The sequence below is a fragment of the Lynx canadensis genome, chromosome C1 (assembly GCF_007474595.2).
Source record: "Lynx canadensis isolate LIC74 chromosome C1, mLynCan4.pri.v2, whole genome shotgun sequence".
Classification (NCBI taxonomy): Eukaryota; Metazoa; Chordata; class Mammalia; order Carnivora; family Felidae; genus Lynx; species Lynx canadensis.
The window spans coordinates 173,786,557-173,805,151 of NC_044310.1; positions in this window are offsets into that span (position 1 = coordinate 173,786,557).

The window sequence follows — 18,595 nt, forward strand, 5'->3', positions numbered from 1 at the left end:
CTCCTTAATCCTTATCACCCGTTTAACCCAACTCCCTGCCCATCGCCCCTCCATAACCAATACTCTATAGTAAAGAGTCTATTTCTTGGTTAGCCTCTCTTCCTCCCTCCATATTCATTTTTTCTTAAATTATGCTTAAGAGTGAGATCAATCATAAGGTATTTTTCTTTCTTTGGCTGACTTATTTTGCTTAGCATAATACTCTCTAGTTCCATCCATATCATTGCAAATGGGCAGATATCATTCTTTTTTATAGCTGAGTAATATTCTATTATATATTCACACACACACACACACACACACACACACACACGACACACACATATCTTCTTTATCCATTCATCAATCAATGGATATTTGGGCTCTATCCATAATTTAGTATTGTTGATAAAGCTGCTGTAAACATTGGAAGGCATGTGTGCCTTCAAATCAGTAAATACCAAGTAGTGCAATTTCTGGGTCGTAGGGTAATTCTATTTTTAACTTTTTAAAGAATCTCCATACTGTTTTCCAGAGTGGCTGCACCAATTTGCATTCTCACCAGCAGTGTAAGAGTGTTCCCCTTTCTCCTCATCCTCACCAACACCTGTTGTTTCCTGTGTTGTTAATTTTAGACATGCTGACAGGTGATATCTCATTGTGGTTTTGATTTGTATTTCTCTGATGATGAGTGATGTTGAACATTTTTTCATGTGTCTATTAGCCAGCCGGATGTCCTCTTTGGAAAAATGTCTATTTATGTCTTCTGCCCATTTTTAAACTGGGTTATTTGTTTTTTGGGTGTTGAGTTTGATAAATTCTTCATAGATTTTGGACACTAACAAATTATCATTTGCAAATAACTTCTAATCTGTAGGTTGCCTTTTAGTTTTGTTGGTTGTTTCCTTTGCTGTGCAGAAGCTTTTCATCTTGATGAAGTCCCAATAGTTCATTTTTGCTTTTGTTTCCCTTGCCTCAGGAAACATATCTAGTAAGAAGTTGTTATGGCTGAGGTCAAAGAAGTTGCTGCCTGTGTTCTCCTCTAGGATTTTGATGGTTTCCCATCTCACATTTCAGTCTTTCAACCATTTAGAATTCATTTTTTGTGTATGGTGTAAGAAAGTGATCCAGTTTCATTCTTTTGCATGTTGCTGTCCAGTTTTCCCAACACCATTTGTTGAAAAGACTGTCTTTTTTTTTCCATTGGATATTCTTTCCTGCTTTGTCAAAGATTAATTGACCATATAGTTGTAGGTTCATTTCTGGGTTTTCTATTCTGTTCTATTGATCTATGTGCCTGTTTTTGTGCCAGTTACCCTACTGTCTTGCTCACTACAGTTTTATAATATAGCTTAAAGTCCAAAATTGTGATGCCTCCAGTTTTGCTTTGCTTTTTCAAGATTGCTTTGGCTATTTGGAGTCTTTTGTGGCTCTATACAAAGTTTAGGATTGTTTTAGCTCTGTGAAAAATGCTTTTGGTATTTTGATAGGGATTGCATTAAATGTGTAGATTGTTTTGGGTAATATATACTTTTTAACAATATTTGTTTTTCCAGTCCATGAGCATGAAATGTCTTTCAATTTCTTTGTGTCATCTTCAATTTCTTTCATCAGTGTTTTATAGTTTTTAGAGTGCAGATCTTTTATCTCTTTGGTTAGATTTATTTCTAGGTATCTTATTGTTTTAGTGCAAATGTAAATGCAATCCATTCCTTGATTTCTTTTTCTGCTGCTTCATTATTTGTGTAGAGAAATGTAACAAACTTTGGTACATTGATTTTGTATTCTGTTACTTTACTGAATTCACGTATCAGTTCTAGTAATTTTTTGATGGAGTCTTTTGGGTTTTTTATATAGAGTATCATGTCATCTGCAAATAGGGAATGATTAACTTCTTCCTTGCTGATTTGATGCCTTTTATTTCTTTTTGTTGTCTGATTGCCGGGGCTAGGACTTCTATCTAGTACTATGTTAAATAACAGTAGTGAGAGTGGACATACTGTCTTGTCCCTGACCATAGAGGAAAAGCTATCTTTCCCCATTGAGGATAATATTAACTGTGGGTTTTTTGCATGTGACGTTTTCTCTGTTGAGGTGTATTCCCTATAACTCTACATTGTTGAGAGTTTTTATCATGAATGAATATTATACTTTGTCAAATGCCTTTTCTGCATCTATTGAGAGGATTATATGATTCTTATCCTTTCTTTTATTAATGTGATGTATCATGTTGATTGATTTGCAAATACTGAACCACCCTTGCAACCCAGGAATAAATCCCACTTGATCATGGTGAATGATTCTTTTGATGTACTGTTGGATTCAGTTTGGTAGTATTTTATCGAGAATTTTTGTATCCATGTTCATCAGGGAAATTTGTCTGTAGCTCTCTTTTTTAGTGGAGTCTTTGGTTTTGATATCAGGGTAATGCTGGCCCCACAGAATGAATTTGGAAGTTTTCCTTCTATTTCTGTTTTTTGGAATAGTTTGAGAAGAATAGGTATAACTCTTCTTTAAATGTTTGGTAGAGGGTGCCTGGGTGGCTCAGGTGGCTAAGCCTCTGCCTCTCGGTTTCAGCTCAGGTCATGATCTCATGGTTTTGTCAGTCAAGCCCCGAGTCCGGCTCTGCTGCCAGTGCAGAGCCTGCTTGGGATCCTTTTTCTCCCTCTCTCTCTCCCCCTCCCCAGCATGGGCTGTCTCTCTCTCTCTCTCAAAAAAAAAAAAAAAAATGTTTGGTAGAATTCCCCTGTGAAGCCATCTGGTCCTGGATTTTTGTTTATTGGGAGATTTTGATTATTAATTCAGTTTCTTTGCTGGCTATCAGTCTGTTCAAGTTTTCTATTTCTTCCTGTTTCAGTTTTGGTAGTTAAAACATTTCTAGGAATTTACCTATTTCTTCTAGGTTGTCCAATTTGTTGGTGTATACTTTTTCATAATATTCTCTTATAATTGTTGTTATTTCTGTGGTGTTCATTGTTATTTCTCCTCTATCATTTATGATGTTATTTGTTTGAGTCCTTTCTCTTTTCTTTTTGATAAGTCTGGCTAGGAGCTTATCAATTTTATTAATTTTTTCAAAGAATCTGCTCCTGGTTTCATTGATCTGTTCTATTATTTTTTTGGCAAAATAATCTTTTAAAAATTTAGATTGAAAAAGTTCCAAATGATACAAATCTTATACACACACATATACATATACTCACACATATATATGTATAAGTTTATTTATTTATTTTGAGACAGAGAATGAGCTGGGGAGGTGCAGAGAGAGATGGGGACAGAAGATCCCATGCGGGTTCTGTGCTGAGAGCAGAGAGACAGATGTGGGGCCCAAACTCATGAACTGTGAGATCATGACCGATCAGAAGTCAGACGCTTTACCGACTTAGCCACCTTGGTGCCCCTAAATGGTACAAATCTCAAGTAGAGGATATGTACACATATATGCACATATATATTATGTGTATGCTTTTGTCGCAGACTATGAGTCTGGAGTTCTCTCTTGTCCAGCAAGAGAGCTGACGCAGAAATGAAAACGAGAGAGGCTAATGTCCAGGAGGAGACAAGAGCCCTGGATGTTTTGTCGATGTATTTATTGTTGATGTATTTATCGAGCTGTCAAGATTTTACGTATGTGGTGAACATGCAGAAGAAAACAATAAGATGGTGACCATTAACTTGTGTGTGTAAGAAGCAAAGAGTTGGGGGGGCAAGTGGTGTTTGAAGTTGTGATTAAAGCACAATGATATACTGGTGTGCCAGACGCCAGATGGACAGTGTTTCTCTGTAGGTGATACAGCCAAGTAGCTGCTATCTCAAAGTTTAAGATTGCTGGAGCATGCTGCCTCAAGGCCAACAAGGCACCCTTTTCACTAGCTAACCTTGGGTGTGTTTGCCCTGTGTGGCTTTCCACCTCTAACTGTTCTCTGATGCTTTTTTTCCCGTGGAGGCAGCTTTTGGACATGAGGTTTGTTTTACTTAGTGACTAGCCCTGGGCACTTTCCTCCAGTGGTGGTGGTTTTCTGGCTCTATGCTTTGTCTTACTTAATGACTGGCCTTGGGCGCTTTCACCCTGTGGTGGCTTCCCTCCCTAAGTCTTGTTAACCCATTGGTGCAAGTGTACAGAATTCTTAAACTTATTCCCCACTCGTGTATATGCATACACACATGTAAAAATACAAGGAATATGTCTGCCTCTACATTCTGTTCATTATGTTTAGAACAGTACCTGGAACATAATAGGTATGTAATAAATATTTGTTAGGAGGATAAATTAAGAAATGTGACCAGAGAAGATGCATGTGTAAAAGATTTGATTAGTAAGACTTGGTCTCTATGGAAGCAGAGTGTGAAGAATTGAGAAGGAGTCTTGGTGTTTTCTAAGGTTTTAGAAGGCTTGGTGGTAGCATTCATTAAAATTTGAGACTCTAGGAAGAGACACAAATTTGGCAGGAAAGTTCAAAATTTGCCATTTTGAGGCAGTGTAGCAGACAGCAAAGTGAAAGCTGTCTGACAAAGCATTGGCTATAAAACACATGCATTTGGTGGAGAAGTTTGAGCTGGAGATACAGAAGTTATGATGTAGGAAGGGTCAGAGAGGTGGATTAGATCATCTGGGTGGAGTGGTTCAATGAGGAGAGAAAAAGCAGAAACCTTGCAGAACAACATTTTAGGATGACAGTGCAACGAGGTCTTAGAAAGCAGGCTGGAAAAGCAGGAATAAATCAACAGGCTCAGAGAATAGTGAATTTCAAGAAAAACAGAGTGGTCAACAGGGTCAGAAACTGCAAATAGGTCCAGCCATTTGAGCAATAAAGGAAGTGTATGGATTTGTAAGTTAGGAAATTATTGATGACTCTTACAGGAGCTAGTTCAGTGGAGTTATGTGAATGAATTTACTGTCTAAACTTATGGTATGACTGAGGGTAAGAGGGAGGTAAGAAAGTGAAGATAGTGAATATAGACTGTAGACTATATTGTGATGGACTTTGGATATGCAAAAAAAAAAAAAAAAAAAAAAAAGGAGCAAGAGAACATGTCACTTGGTGTTTCCTAAAGCCATTTGATGTAAAAGTGGTACTTTATGGGGCAGTGGATTGGCAATTTTCAAACTTCTTGAAGTCCACAAAGACTTTTACAAAGTTCATGGGGCTTCGAATTTTAAGAAATTCAGTGTCCAGATACTCAACTCCCATGCTTACTGTTTCCTAATATTAATTGGCAGGAGACCTTCACTTAAAACATCATGCTTGTCTTTTTCCCCCACTTTGCTTTTGTAACCATACTTTTCTCATTTTAGAAAACAAAATCATATCTCACACCCAATCTGGTATTCATCACCCCAGCATGTGAAAGTCCTTGGTATACCAAACAAAAGGAAAATTTGTATTGATGATAAGAAAGTGAATGTCTCTAATGGCTCAGAAACAAATCCTTTTGAAAGTCAAGGCATTTCTAATTCTTTGCTTTCAAAACAAATGAAGAAACTAATAGATCATTAAAATATACTTTTTTATAATAGATCACCATGTAATTTTTGGCATAAACTTGAAAGGAGGGCAAATAGTTGAGTTATATTGCTAATACCAAAACTTCCATTCCATCTGTCCAATACCACATTGTTATGTGAACAATTTTGCTCAGTATTTATAAAAACAACAACAAAGAATTAAATCCATGTTTAACACTGCCTTCCACCATAAATAATATGTGTTGTTGTTTAAACTAATTAAAAAACAAAACAAAACAATAACAAAGAATTCCAGGGTATATAAAGGAAAGCATTGGGAAGACAAGAGCATTGGCAGCTAGAAATTAAGAAGTGTTGAGTGGTATCATATGAAAGGAAAGGTCAGTAAGGGGCATGGATGTTATACTGGACTAGAAAAACAGTGACATAATGGGATTAGTTTCTCAGGTTTGAAGGTTCTAAGCAGAGACTGACAGAGGCCTCAGGTGATATGAGGTCCAACAAGGCCAACTATCTTTAACTCTAGTTCCTCCTCAGTATTGTTCCAATTTTAGTGTATGTGTTGCCAAAGCAAGCACTAGTTCTTCCTCAGGATTCATGATTTAGAAATTCAAGACAACATTGACTGTTATTGGATGGATCCTGAAGAGAACCCTCCCATCAGATGGTATGAGGGGACTCAATATACCGAAGAAAAATCAATTCACCACTTATGGAATAAGAACTTGACTATTTTTTTTTAAAGTTTATTTATTTATTTTTGGGAGTGTGTGTGTGTGTGTGTGTGTGTGTGTGTGTGCATGAGCAGGAGAGTGGCAGAGAGACAGGGAGAGAGAGAATCCCAAACAGGATCTGCATTGTCAGCATGGAGCCCTACAGGGGGCTCTACATGGAACTTGAGGCAGGGCTGGAACTCATGAACTGTAAGATCATGACCTGAGCCAAGATCAAGAGTTGGACGCCTAACTGACTGGCACCCCTTGACTATTTTCTTCACAATATTCTGAATGCTTAGAACACTGCCTGGCATAGGGTACTAAAATATTTTCTGTTGAATGAATTGTCAGTGGTTGGAGGTAGCCAAGACTCCCAAGTCTTAACTTAGTGGAATTAATTTGATTTACCAATTTCTAATAGAGCCTATTTTAATTTATATGTTATTTGTTCACTCCATTTGGATTGGAACAAAAATAGGTACCAATTATATATTTGTGTTTATATAATTCAGTTTGAAAATTCTCTTCCAAATAAATCTCCTATCTCTTTCATTACCTACAATGAGGGATACAGGTGCTACATATCACTAAAAAAAGTATAATTCAAATGGTAATATTATTAAATTACATTACATATACCATAATTAAGTTATTCATATATGGCAACATGTGTTAAAGAGTATTTGTATGTTTGGCTGACAGCAGAGAATAGGCTAAAACTTCATATCAGACTTGGTATTATGGAGTTGAAAATGTCACAGATTTAGCTTTTAATAAGCCAGAATGATCGTGTAAAATAAGAAGACTAGCAACATCTCCAACTGATATTCTTAGGAACACGGGGATGACTTTGAAGTTAAGAATATTTTTAGATTAAAAGTCTTGATATTTTCTGTCAATTAAAATGACTATAATTAATTGCTATAACTAGAGTTATATAATTGCAAATTATAAAAATCCAACTTTAATTAGTTTCAACAGTAAGTGGGAATTTACTGGCCCAGAAAAGTGGGAAGCCCAGAATGTATATAGCTTTAGCACAGCTGGATGCAGGAGCTTAAATAATATAATCAAGATCCCCCTCTTTCTTCCTCCCTTGGCTTTGTTTTCTTTGTGTTGCATTTATTTCTAGGCAGATTTTCCCTACTTGGGTGGCCAAGAGAGCATCAATAATCCAAATTTGTTTAGCACTTGGTGCTTTTGAGTTCTGAAGGAGAAGATGGGTCTTTTTGCTGACAGTTTTAGCAAAGAAAGCTGGGAGAGGTTTTATGGGCCTGGTATAGGTCATGAATCCAGCCATGGAGCATTCATGATGGTCAGCACAATGTAATACTCTGAGTGATCAGATCTGGATTCTTTGTATCCCTGTAGAAAAGACTGGTGATGGGGCACCTGGGTGGCTCAGTTGGTTGTGTCCAACTTCGGCTCAGGTTATGATCTCACGGTTGGTGAGTTCAAGCCCCACATCAGGCTCTGTGCTGACAGCTCAGAGCCTGGAGCCTGCTTAGGATTCTGCGTCTCTCTCTCTTTCTGCCCCTCCCTGACTCGTGCTCTGTCTCTCTCAAAAATAAACATTAAAAAAATTAAAAACATAAATAAAAAGAAACGATTGGTGTTGAGGTATTCCCTACCTGAACTGCATGGAGTGAAAATCCCCACAGACTGTTACCAGACAAGATAATATGACATCTAAAATCTTTTTGCATATATATTGTATCAGTTAACCACATCATAAAAATGGAGGCATCAAATAGGCTAAATATCCGTAAGGAAGAATTAAATATAAAGTGGCTTTTAAGGTCAGTTACAATTTCCAGTTCCTTCTATTTTGCTGTGTTTTGTTTCCCATTGCTAAAGCAAGCTCATTGGCAGCAGTCCCCAGGAAGGGATAAAGGGGACATAGAAGAATTAAAAAAAGAGGAAGCAACTTCTGTTTAAGGAAATGATCCAGAAGTGGCACCTATCACTTCTGCTCATATCCCATTGGCCAAAACATAGTCAAATGACCATTTGTGGTGGCAAAGGAATCTAGTAAATATGGCATCTTTCTGGGTAACAGTGTGTTCAGGGATTCTATTACTAAAAAGAAGAAGGTGAATATGTATAAATGGAAAAGTAGTTGTCTCTGCAACAGTTACTTCTTTTAACCTTGAGATGTACAAACTTATATTGGGGAAAATTTAAAAACTACTTTTACTATGGAAAACATAAGGGAAAAGAGAATTTTCACTTTCATAATAAAAGAAAAAGTTGCAGGATAAGTGTTTGGTACATTTTAAAGTCCTTTACAAATGGGGGTGCCTGGGTGGCTTAGTTGGTTAAGCATCTGACTCTTGATCTCAGCTCAGGTCTTGGTTTCAGGGTCATAAGTTCAAGCCCCATGTTGGGCTCCATGCAAAAAAAAAAAAAAAAAAAAAAAAAAAAGAAGCCCTTTACAAATGGCGGTACTATTGAAGGATGGTTTAATGTTTGATATTACAATGCATATTTTAGAAATAATATTAACACATTTTTTTACTTTTAAGAGATGATGCTCTAAAATTATGAATTTCATCTTGAACTTTTCTATGTCATTGGCTAGTATATTTACATTTTCAGAAAACATGGAATTTACTATCTTGCTTTTGTAATGAATCAAATTGTTGTAGTATGTACTGTAAAAGAATAAATTAAAAATTGAAGTCAAATGGAATTGCAAGATTGTATCTCTTTCTAATGCTAAAAGCTTACTGAGCTGGAAAAAAATATAATTTAGCCTATCACCCACTTGCCAAAAAAAAAAAAAAAAAAGAAAAAGAAAAAAAGATGCCTGGCTTGGATTTCATCCAGGAAGACATCTGTTTGCCTGGAACTAATAATAGTACAACCCTAATGATGTGCCAAACAAGTTATTTTAATAGAAATGCTTTGTTTTGAGAGGTTAAGTTTGGTTACTCAGCAGAACTGCTGTGTTTATAAGGGTATTATGTTTGATTCTGCAACTAGGAAACACATATCCCACTGAAGTCAAGCTTGGGAAATTTGGTGGGAGTTGTGATACATTTTACAGCTAAACTAACAGAGTACTCTTGATCTCTAAATGACCTCCCAAGATTAACCACATTAGAAGACTGGAGGCAAGGTAGTAGGAAATCACTATTCAAATTTTAGAGTAGATACTGGAGATTGTCCATTGTTTCAAAAAGCACAAATATTCACTCAAATGCTTATCAACTGTTCCTCAAGATCTACTCAAAATAAAAATTCTGCTTGGTTCATTTTAGTCCCATTATTTCTTACTCCTAATTTTCCTCCTCTAAAATGTCAAAACATTTGGATAAAATTAAGAAGGAATATTCAAATGTTCGAATGTTTGATCTACGTGATTTTAAACATCTGGATTTTTTAAATCATAGAAATGATTGAATTTCTCACATTTTATTCTAACTTGCTATTGTGTATACTTAGCATGTTAGTAACTATGTAAAAAAAAACACTGCCATGTGGACCAGGCCACATGTATGTGGGTAATGTTGTAGGGAAAGTCATCAATAAGCTTTTTAGGCCTGTTGCCTAGTTTTAGTGATTGTTCTGTTCAATTCTCATAGTGCCAATACTGTTTTTATTTAAGCATTAGACCAATGGCTAATATGCATTTAGAAATATGTTTAGAATTTCATCCAATAAAATTTTGGTTAATTCAGAGGCATTATCTACACTAAAAATGAGAAGTTAAAGTGTCCCTTTTAACAACACTGACAACTGGGGCTCAACTATTGTAGAAGATATTTAATGTTTTGTATTTTACTCTCTTGAATAGATTATTGGTGAAGATGTAGAAAGAGGATAAAATAAAGTTTTCTATGTAAGAAATTTCTATGTAAAGAAATTTTATAAGATTAGCATTTCCTAAAAGTTTTAACACTGAAATGTAACTGCTGTTCTGTGTAATTGATCACACTTTTATGTTAATTAGCCATCCTCTGCAGGCACACAAAGTTCTGAATGCTGTGCAAATAGAGAGCAGCCAGAGGAATATTTTCTGGCAAAGTCCAGCTCCACAAGTTGTTGCTGACCATGGGAAACAGATTTTTGCCAAAACAGATGCTAAGATTATTCCAGGAACTTTCTGGCACACCTGGAGTTTTTTTCTTAATTAACTAGTCTCTACTGAAATGATTTTTCCAGGTCTAGTCTACTTTTGGGCTACAGTTTTAAAATGAATTGATTTAATTCTAGATCTCCATGAGGAGTTTCAGAATATGCTAAAGGTCTCAGAGAGAAACAGTAATAGAGGGAGTGGTAATATATACTACTAATTGCCTTTTGCCAGAGAAGTCTCTAACTTTTTTGTTTATTTACATATAAATAAATAAATTAATTAATATTTAATAAAAAGCAATGCTTTTTTAGGTGTACAGTTCTATGAATTTTGACAAATTTATAGAGTAGTTTAACACCACAATCAAGCCAGAAAAGATTTCCATTATCTAAAAATCTCCTTCATGCTTCTTTGTTTTTTTTTTTTTTTTTTTTCAATGTTTATTTTTGGGACAGAGAGAGACAGAGCATGAATGGGGGAGGGGGCAGAGAGAGAGGGAGACACAGAATCGGAAACAGGCTCCAGGCTCTGAGCCATCAGCCCAGAGCCCGACGCGGGGCTCAAACTCACGGACCGTGAGATCGTGACCTGGCTGAAGTCGGACGCTTAACCGACTGCGCCACCCAGGCGCCCCTCCTTCATGCTTCTTTGTAATCAATCCCTTTCTCACTTTGGGAAACCACTGATCTGCTTTCTGTCCCTATAGTTTGCCTTTTTTTTTAGAATGTCATAAATTGAGTCATACAGTATGGAGCCTTTTGAGTCTGGCATAATGCTTTCACTTAGCATAACATTTTCGAGATTCTTCCATGTTATTGCATGTATGAGTAGTTTATTCCTTTTTTTTTTTTCTGAGATTGGTCTCCTTTTAATGCTAATGGAATCACAAATCTATTTGTGCAGACTCAAAAGTGATCTGAACCAATCATTTGTAGTCTGGCAATCACATTTTCCTTGGCCAAGTGGTCTCTTTCCCATAATCCTGTGCACCCAGGAATGGTTATCTGACAGAACTGTCACAACTCTGTTGGAGAACATTTGGGAAAGATTTAACCCTTACTTATAAAAAAGAGGAAGGAACACAGATTTATCGTACTCTAGTCCCACAGCTTTCCCCCTTCCCGATCCTTGCCTTTAGACAAATGATGTCTAGAACTGTGGAACACATTTTGCAAACATGAAGGAAAGGCCAAAAGAACTATAAAGAGAAAATCCCAGAACCCTGTCATTTTTAGCTTGCCAACAAACCTTTAAACTGCCCACCTTCAGATTTCTTAGTATGCATAATGACTGAATGTGTTTGTTATTTAAGCCATCTTATTATGTTGTTTCCAGTCAATAATATTCCTTGCTGCGAAACTGTCATCCAATCTGGAAGCTGGTACAGGTTGGAATTGGGGCTCACAGTTTTAGAATTCTAACTATTATGGTTAGTAAATCTCCACTACTACTTTCTATAGTAACTCCCTATTGTACATGAATTAGATTGGCACCTAAACATTTTTCTGGAGAAGTCCAACCTATCAATTCACTTAAACAATTACAATTCTACACCATTATAATTTACCTTAGAATCCACTTACTACTAGCCTTGCTCCAATATTTTCTGGATGGTTGCAGAATTATGAAAATTATATTGTTCATTGATTACGATATTACAATACTCTTCTAGAGTAAAATGTAAGCATGATTTTCAGATTATTCTCTAAAAAAGAGGAGAGAATTAACCAGAAAATTTAATGAGTTTTGATAGGAATGCTACCCATTATTGTAGTCTCATAATAGTTGATAGAGAGTTGCTCAACTGGTAAACATTATTATATTAGGTTAATCTTCAAAAAATAGAATACATAATTTACTTTAGGGAATTAAAGGAACACAAGTTGATGTCTTTAAAACAAAATAGAATGTGAACGAAAATTATTTCTGTAGGTAGGCCCACATCTTCATTTGGGGTCTGTCAAATATATGCTGTTATTACTTACTATTAAGTACTTAGATCAAAGTTATTCCAAACTAACATCCTTGTAATTTTATAGCCACTGAACGGGAAATCCTATCCTGAAAGAATTGTTCTCTCTGCCATTAATGAAGAGAAGTACCACTGGGAATAACCTGAGAGGGCAATAGGCCCTGCAGAAATATTGGTATAAGATAATGTAAAACTTGGAAATATTGTTGTTAATAAAATATTTTTATCCTAGTAATTTAGAAGATAATTTTAGATTTAAGCCTATTTTATGCCAAACACTTTTGCAAATATGGCCAAAGTTTTTGACTGAAGGAAATGCCCATATTTAACTGCACACCCAAAATAAATGTGAAAGATGTTAGAAATGAAGTATTCTTTTTATATATTTCATGAATTATTGCTAAGAATAAGAAAGTAGGCTATGTTTGTAACTGAATAATAAACTCCATATGCCTTCATCAATATTTCATAAATCATTCTGCAAATGTTAATAGATAAAGAACGATTTTGTAATTTTATAAGCTCTTCAACCAGTCTACGGGACAACCATTTTTGCTTTTTTTCCAATGCATATGAAACACTCATTCTTGAGAATAACATACTGAAATCTTTGTTCATCTCATATAATAAGGCTACAGAATTAGTGGAGAAATGTAGCAAATTTGTGTTACTTTAGATTATCTAAAGGATCTTCTTTGAATTAGTTTTAAGATTGTCTTAGAATTGTAAGTCTTAGAACTTAAGAGGTTTTAGAGATCATCTATTTAGGCTGTTTCAAGTACCCTGATTTACTCACTGATACATACATATGTTTTTTGATTTGGAGGAAAAGAGGTGAAGTTACAGAGAAAGTTCTAGGAATTTCTCATATACTCTACTATCCATCTCATTTGTGGTAGTCCATTGGAGAGTGTTAGCTTGTGAGCTGCATGCGGATAGATTTTGAGAAACACTGTTCTATATAATTTACATTATTACAGTTGACAAATATAACTTACATTATTACAGTTGAGACAACTGTGATCTCAACTGAGTGATCAGAGAGGTGAAATAAATTGCTTAGCATAAAATAGCTATTTGGAGGCATAAGATAGAGCGAAAAGTTCTTCAGCAGGAATTTGTCCTCTTTGGACCTAGCCCTATATGTGCCACCAATTTTTTTGGAAACAGCAGCAGAAAAATGACTGTACCTATAAATAGTAACTTAACCAAGAGTATATAGTTTATAGATTCAGGATACAATGTCCAAGATAGATTCTATTGCTTGTGTAAATTTAGCATGTTCAGGTCTCTTAGACAGTGAACCATGTCTAAGAAGTGCGAAGTGTACGCCATGTCTCAAAATCCTGGCTGTGGGCAACAATTATTTAAACCACAGAGGACAGTTGACCCAATATTAGCCATATCACTGTGTTGCATTCTCAGATAGGATGATGCCCAGAGTTTGGGCAGCAGCCATGTTGAGTCTGAGTGATTCAGTGTAGACGAAGAAGTAAAGAGAATAATTTGACAGCTTACATGTATGGAGCACTTACTACATACTGCATAAGAACTTTACTCTCTAATGTCACCATATCTTTATTAGAAAGGTACTTTTTTTTGTTCCAATTTTTCAGATGGAGAAAATGAGGCTTAGACATAGTAAATGGTTTAATCAGAGTGATATAGCTAGCAAATGGTGGAACAAGATTTTAGGCTTAGGTAGTCTGACTCAGGACCCAGAATCCCAAGCAGTGAGAGAAGCAGAGATATGGAGAGCAACCTGATATTAACAACTTTCTGGTTTCTAGGTCTGCTTTTCTTTGTGCTTTGTGATTCTGTGATATTCATTTTATACCTCCTTCTCCACCTTTTTACATAAGCTATTTGCTTGTTAAACAAAATAACAAGGTTTTACTAGTTGTTGGGAAATTAGGAGCTGTGAGTAGAGACTGCAGAGAAGTTTACCAACAGGGTACTGGAGCTATTTACACAGCATGCAAAATAGCAGACAAGGTAGTATCTTAGCAAAGCCATCTCTACCTGGAGGTAAGAGGTATAGATTACAGAAACAGTGCCACGATAGGAAGAATGAGGATCCATAAATAACCTGATAATGTTGAAAATGTAGAAATTCTGAGAATGGATGTGGGATAGATTTGGGCTCACAATTTAAACTGTTTTGCAATCTAAGAGATGGGAGTGGACTGATGTGTCCATTGTATGGGATTTTTAGTAAGAGCTGCACTAGTATTTGACACATGTAAGGTGATCAAAACCTGGATAATTCTTAAGAAAAAATGGACATATTGGTAAATACTATAATGATTATTCTTTGAATTACATCTTTAGATTGCAACCATATCAAGTGAAGTGATTTGTGTGTTGTACAAGTATAATACTTTTTGTACTTTAAAAAAATTTTAAGTATACAGTATAGTATTGCTAAGTATAAGCACAATGTTATAACAAAAGGTCTCTAGAACTCTTTTATCTTGAGTGATTGTAACTTTATACCCATTAAATAACAACTCCACATTTCTCCTTTCCCTCAGCTCCTGACAACCATCATCCTGCTTCCTGCTTTGATGATTTTGACTATTTTATTTTATTTTTTACTATTTTTAAAAGTTTATTTATTTGAGAGAGAGTGAGAGAGCGAGAATGAGCATGAGCAGGTGAGGGGCAAAGAGAGAATCCCAAGCAGGCTCTGCACTGTGCAGAGCCCAATGTGGGGTTCAAACTCACGAACCATGAGATCATGACCTGAGCTGAAATCAAGAGTCAGTCACTTAACCTACTGAGCCACCCAGGCACCCTGAGTTTGACTATTTTTGATACTTCATATAAGTGGAATGATACAGTATTTTTTCTTCAATGATTGGTTTATTTCACTTAGCATAGTTTCCTCAAGGTTCATCCATGTTGTAGCATGTCATAGAATTTTTTATGGGTGAATAATATTCCATATTGTGTATAAACCATATTTTATTTATCCATTCATCTGTTGACAGGCACTTAGATTGCTTCTACCTCTTAGCTATTGTGAACATAGCTGTAATGAACAATGGAAGTACAGATGCCTCTTTCTGATATTGATTTCAATTTTTTGGATAAATACACAGAAGTAGGATATCTGAATCATATGGTAATTCCATTTTTAACTTTTTGATGGACTTCCATATTGTCCTGCATAATGGCTGCACCATTTTACATTCCCACCACAGGTACACAAGGGATTCACTCTCCACATCCTTATCAACATCTGTTACTTTCTGTTTTCTGGGTTTTACCATTTCATGTCTCATGTTTAAGTCTTTAATCCATTTGGAGTTGATTTTTGTGGATGGAATAAAATAAAGAGTTCAGTTTCATTCTTTTGTATGTGGATACCCAGTTTTCCCAGCACCATTTGTTGAAGACTCTATCTTTTCCCCATTGTGTACTCTTCTCACCCTTGTTGAAGATCAGTTGATGCATGAATTGATTTCTAGGCTTTTTTGTTGTTGTTCCATTGGTCTCTATATCAGTACCATGCTCTTTTGATTATTGTAGCTTTGTAGTATTTATGTTTTGAAATCAGGAAGTATGAGGTCTCCAGCTTTATTCTTTCTCAAGAGTCTGGTTTTTCACAGTTCTTTGTGGTTCCATATGATTTTAGGATTGTGTTTTCTATTTCTGTTAAAATGCCATTGGAGTTTTGAAAGGAATTGCACTGATTCTGTAGATTGCTTTGGGTAGTATAGTAATTTTAACAATGTTATGTTTTCCATCCATGAACATGGATCTCTATTTATTTATGTTTCCTTTAATTTCTTTCAGCAATGTTTTGTAGTTTTCAGTATACAAGTCTTTTACCTCCTTGGTTAAGTTTATTCCTAAACATTTTATTCCTTTTGATACTATTATAAACAGAATTGTTTTGTTAATTTTCTTTCAGATTGCTTATTGTTAGTGTGTAGAAAATAATGATTTTTGTCTGTTGGTTTTGTATCCTGAAACTTTATTGCATTTGTTTATTAGGTCTAACAGTTTTCTTGTGTATGTGAAAATGGAGACGGGGAGGGGGCAAGGAGATTTGAGTGTGCGACTATCGGTATTATGCCTGATAGAATTTCCCAAGAGACTGAATTAACTTAGTTGGTAATAAACCTTTTGCAACTTAAATGTAAGTAATATTTTATACATTTGTATTTTATAAGAAAGCTTAATAAAATTCTGTATTACTTCTTATCTTTTGAACACTTAATGGATTTCAGATTCAATTTCCAATAATCATAGTGAGGTAATTCTTTTGGTGAAAGGCATTTGTCATAGTGGTTGCAAGAAGATAATTTATTGCCTGTTACATTTTTCTTGTTACTTTCTTCAGTTTATCTTGGTAGGATTTCATTGTCTAGAAGGGCTGAAATTTCTAGAGGTGATTTTCTAGTGCCATAACAAAAAAGATTAGCAGTGACAGTTTTCTAAAATATATGTTTCCTACCAGAGGCAGCCTTCTCAGCCCATTTCCTTTAATGATATCTGGGGAGGATCTGATAAGCTTTATTCTACTTGACACAGGTTAAAGGGCATTGTCTTCCCTTTCACTCCAGCAACCAACAACAAAGTCAGGCATATGTTATCACCATCACACAGGAAGCTGCGGGCTTGCTTGTGTTAAACAGAGCACAAATACAGGAAAAGTGTCAGGTAGGTTAAAAGCTGGTAGAGCTCTGCTAAGAGAATATTATGCTAATAATATTTCAGATAGAACCGGAGATATGTTATTAGATTTCAGCATAAAGTAGTTAGAAATCCTTAAACAGTCAAAAGCTATATAGAAAGTAGCCATTTTATCTTCCCCACTTTGGAATTATGACCCCATTTTTTAAAAATAGTAAAATAACACTTAAAACAGAAAAGTCAGGAAATGACATGATTTCTCAAAACATACAATTACACAATTTCTTAAAACTTAAAAATTGTTCCTCTCTGCTTTGTATGATAAAAATTCCAATTGTATTCCCTTATTGCAAAAAAAAAATGGGGATTTCCATTTTGTGGGTAAAATTTAGTCACAAATAAAGAATGCATGCCTTTTGGAAACTAAAGAACTCATTTCATTCAGGGATTTTATGTTGTCAGTTTTAATTGGGGTATGCATCTGGTTTTAAAGAGTCATGGTGGATATATTCTAGTCATATCTACCAATGTAGTTTTATGTACCATACTGGATTTGTTAATGGTGGATATATTCTAGTGATACCTAGTTTTATGTACCATACTGAATTTGTTAAAAAAAAATATCTGAAGAGTTTGCAAAATGATTTCCAAATCCCTTCTTTTAAAAAGATTACAAACAGGGTGCCTGGGTGGCTCTGTCCATTGAGCGACCGAGTCTTGATTTCGGTTCAAGTCATGATCCCATGGTCATGGGATCCAGCCCCATGTTGCGCTGCACACTGGGCATGGAGCCTGCTTAATATTCTGTCTCTCTCTCCTTCTGCCCCTCTCTCTCCCCACACACACTCTCCCTCTCTCCCTAAAAATATTAATTAATTAATTAAAAATATAAACAAAATGGATTACAAAAACTTTTGAAGAGAAAACAACAATAATAATACATAGTCTTAAACTTTGACAATCACTATCAGCATTTTGATTCATTTTCTCTCCATGTATATTTTTCAATGCATTTTCAAGATTGCAGTCAAATGTGTGTACAAACACACAAATGTATATATGTGTTTATAATTCTGAATATAACTTTTTCGTAAAAATCAATATTACATCACACATTTTCATGTTTATGTTGGTATTTTTTAGAATTTTCAGTTTTAATGGCTGCATAAGTTTTCATGATTAAGCAAGACATAATTTATTTATTCAGTGAACATTTGTATGGGGTGTATGAATATCTTTCTTTGATGGACTCTTCAACTCTTCTGGTTATCATAGGGACAGTGCCTCCCTATATCTTGTTTCTTCTTACGGCCATTATGAGGAAGGCCCATGTTATGTAGATAAAACTGTTGGATTTAATGGACCAATTGTAATGCACTTGTCCTTAGCATAAAGTATTAAATATTAAAACATTAAGTTAATTGTTGCATAGGAAGTTGCATAGAAAGTGTTGTGTAAGGGGGCGCCTGGGTGGCGCAGTCGGTTAAGCGTCTGACTTCAGCCAGGTCACGATCTCACGGTCCGTGAGTTCGAGCCCCGCGTCAGGCTCTGGGATGATGGTTCAGAGCCTGGAGCCTGCTTCCCATTCTGTGTCTCCCTCTCTCTCTGCCCCTCCCCCGTTCATGCTCTGTCTCTCTCTGTCCCAAAAATAAATAAACGTTGAAAAAAAAATTTTTTGAAAAAAAAAAAAAAAAAAAAGAAAGTGTTGTGTAGGAAGTGTTGTAGTTCCGTAC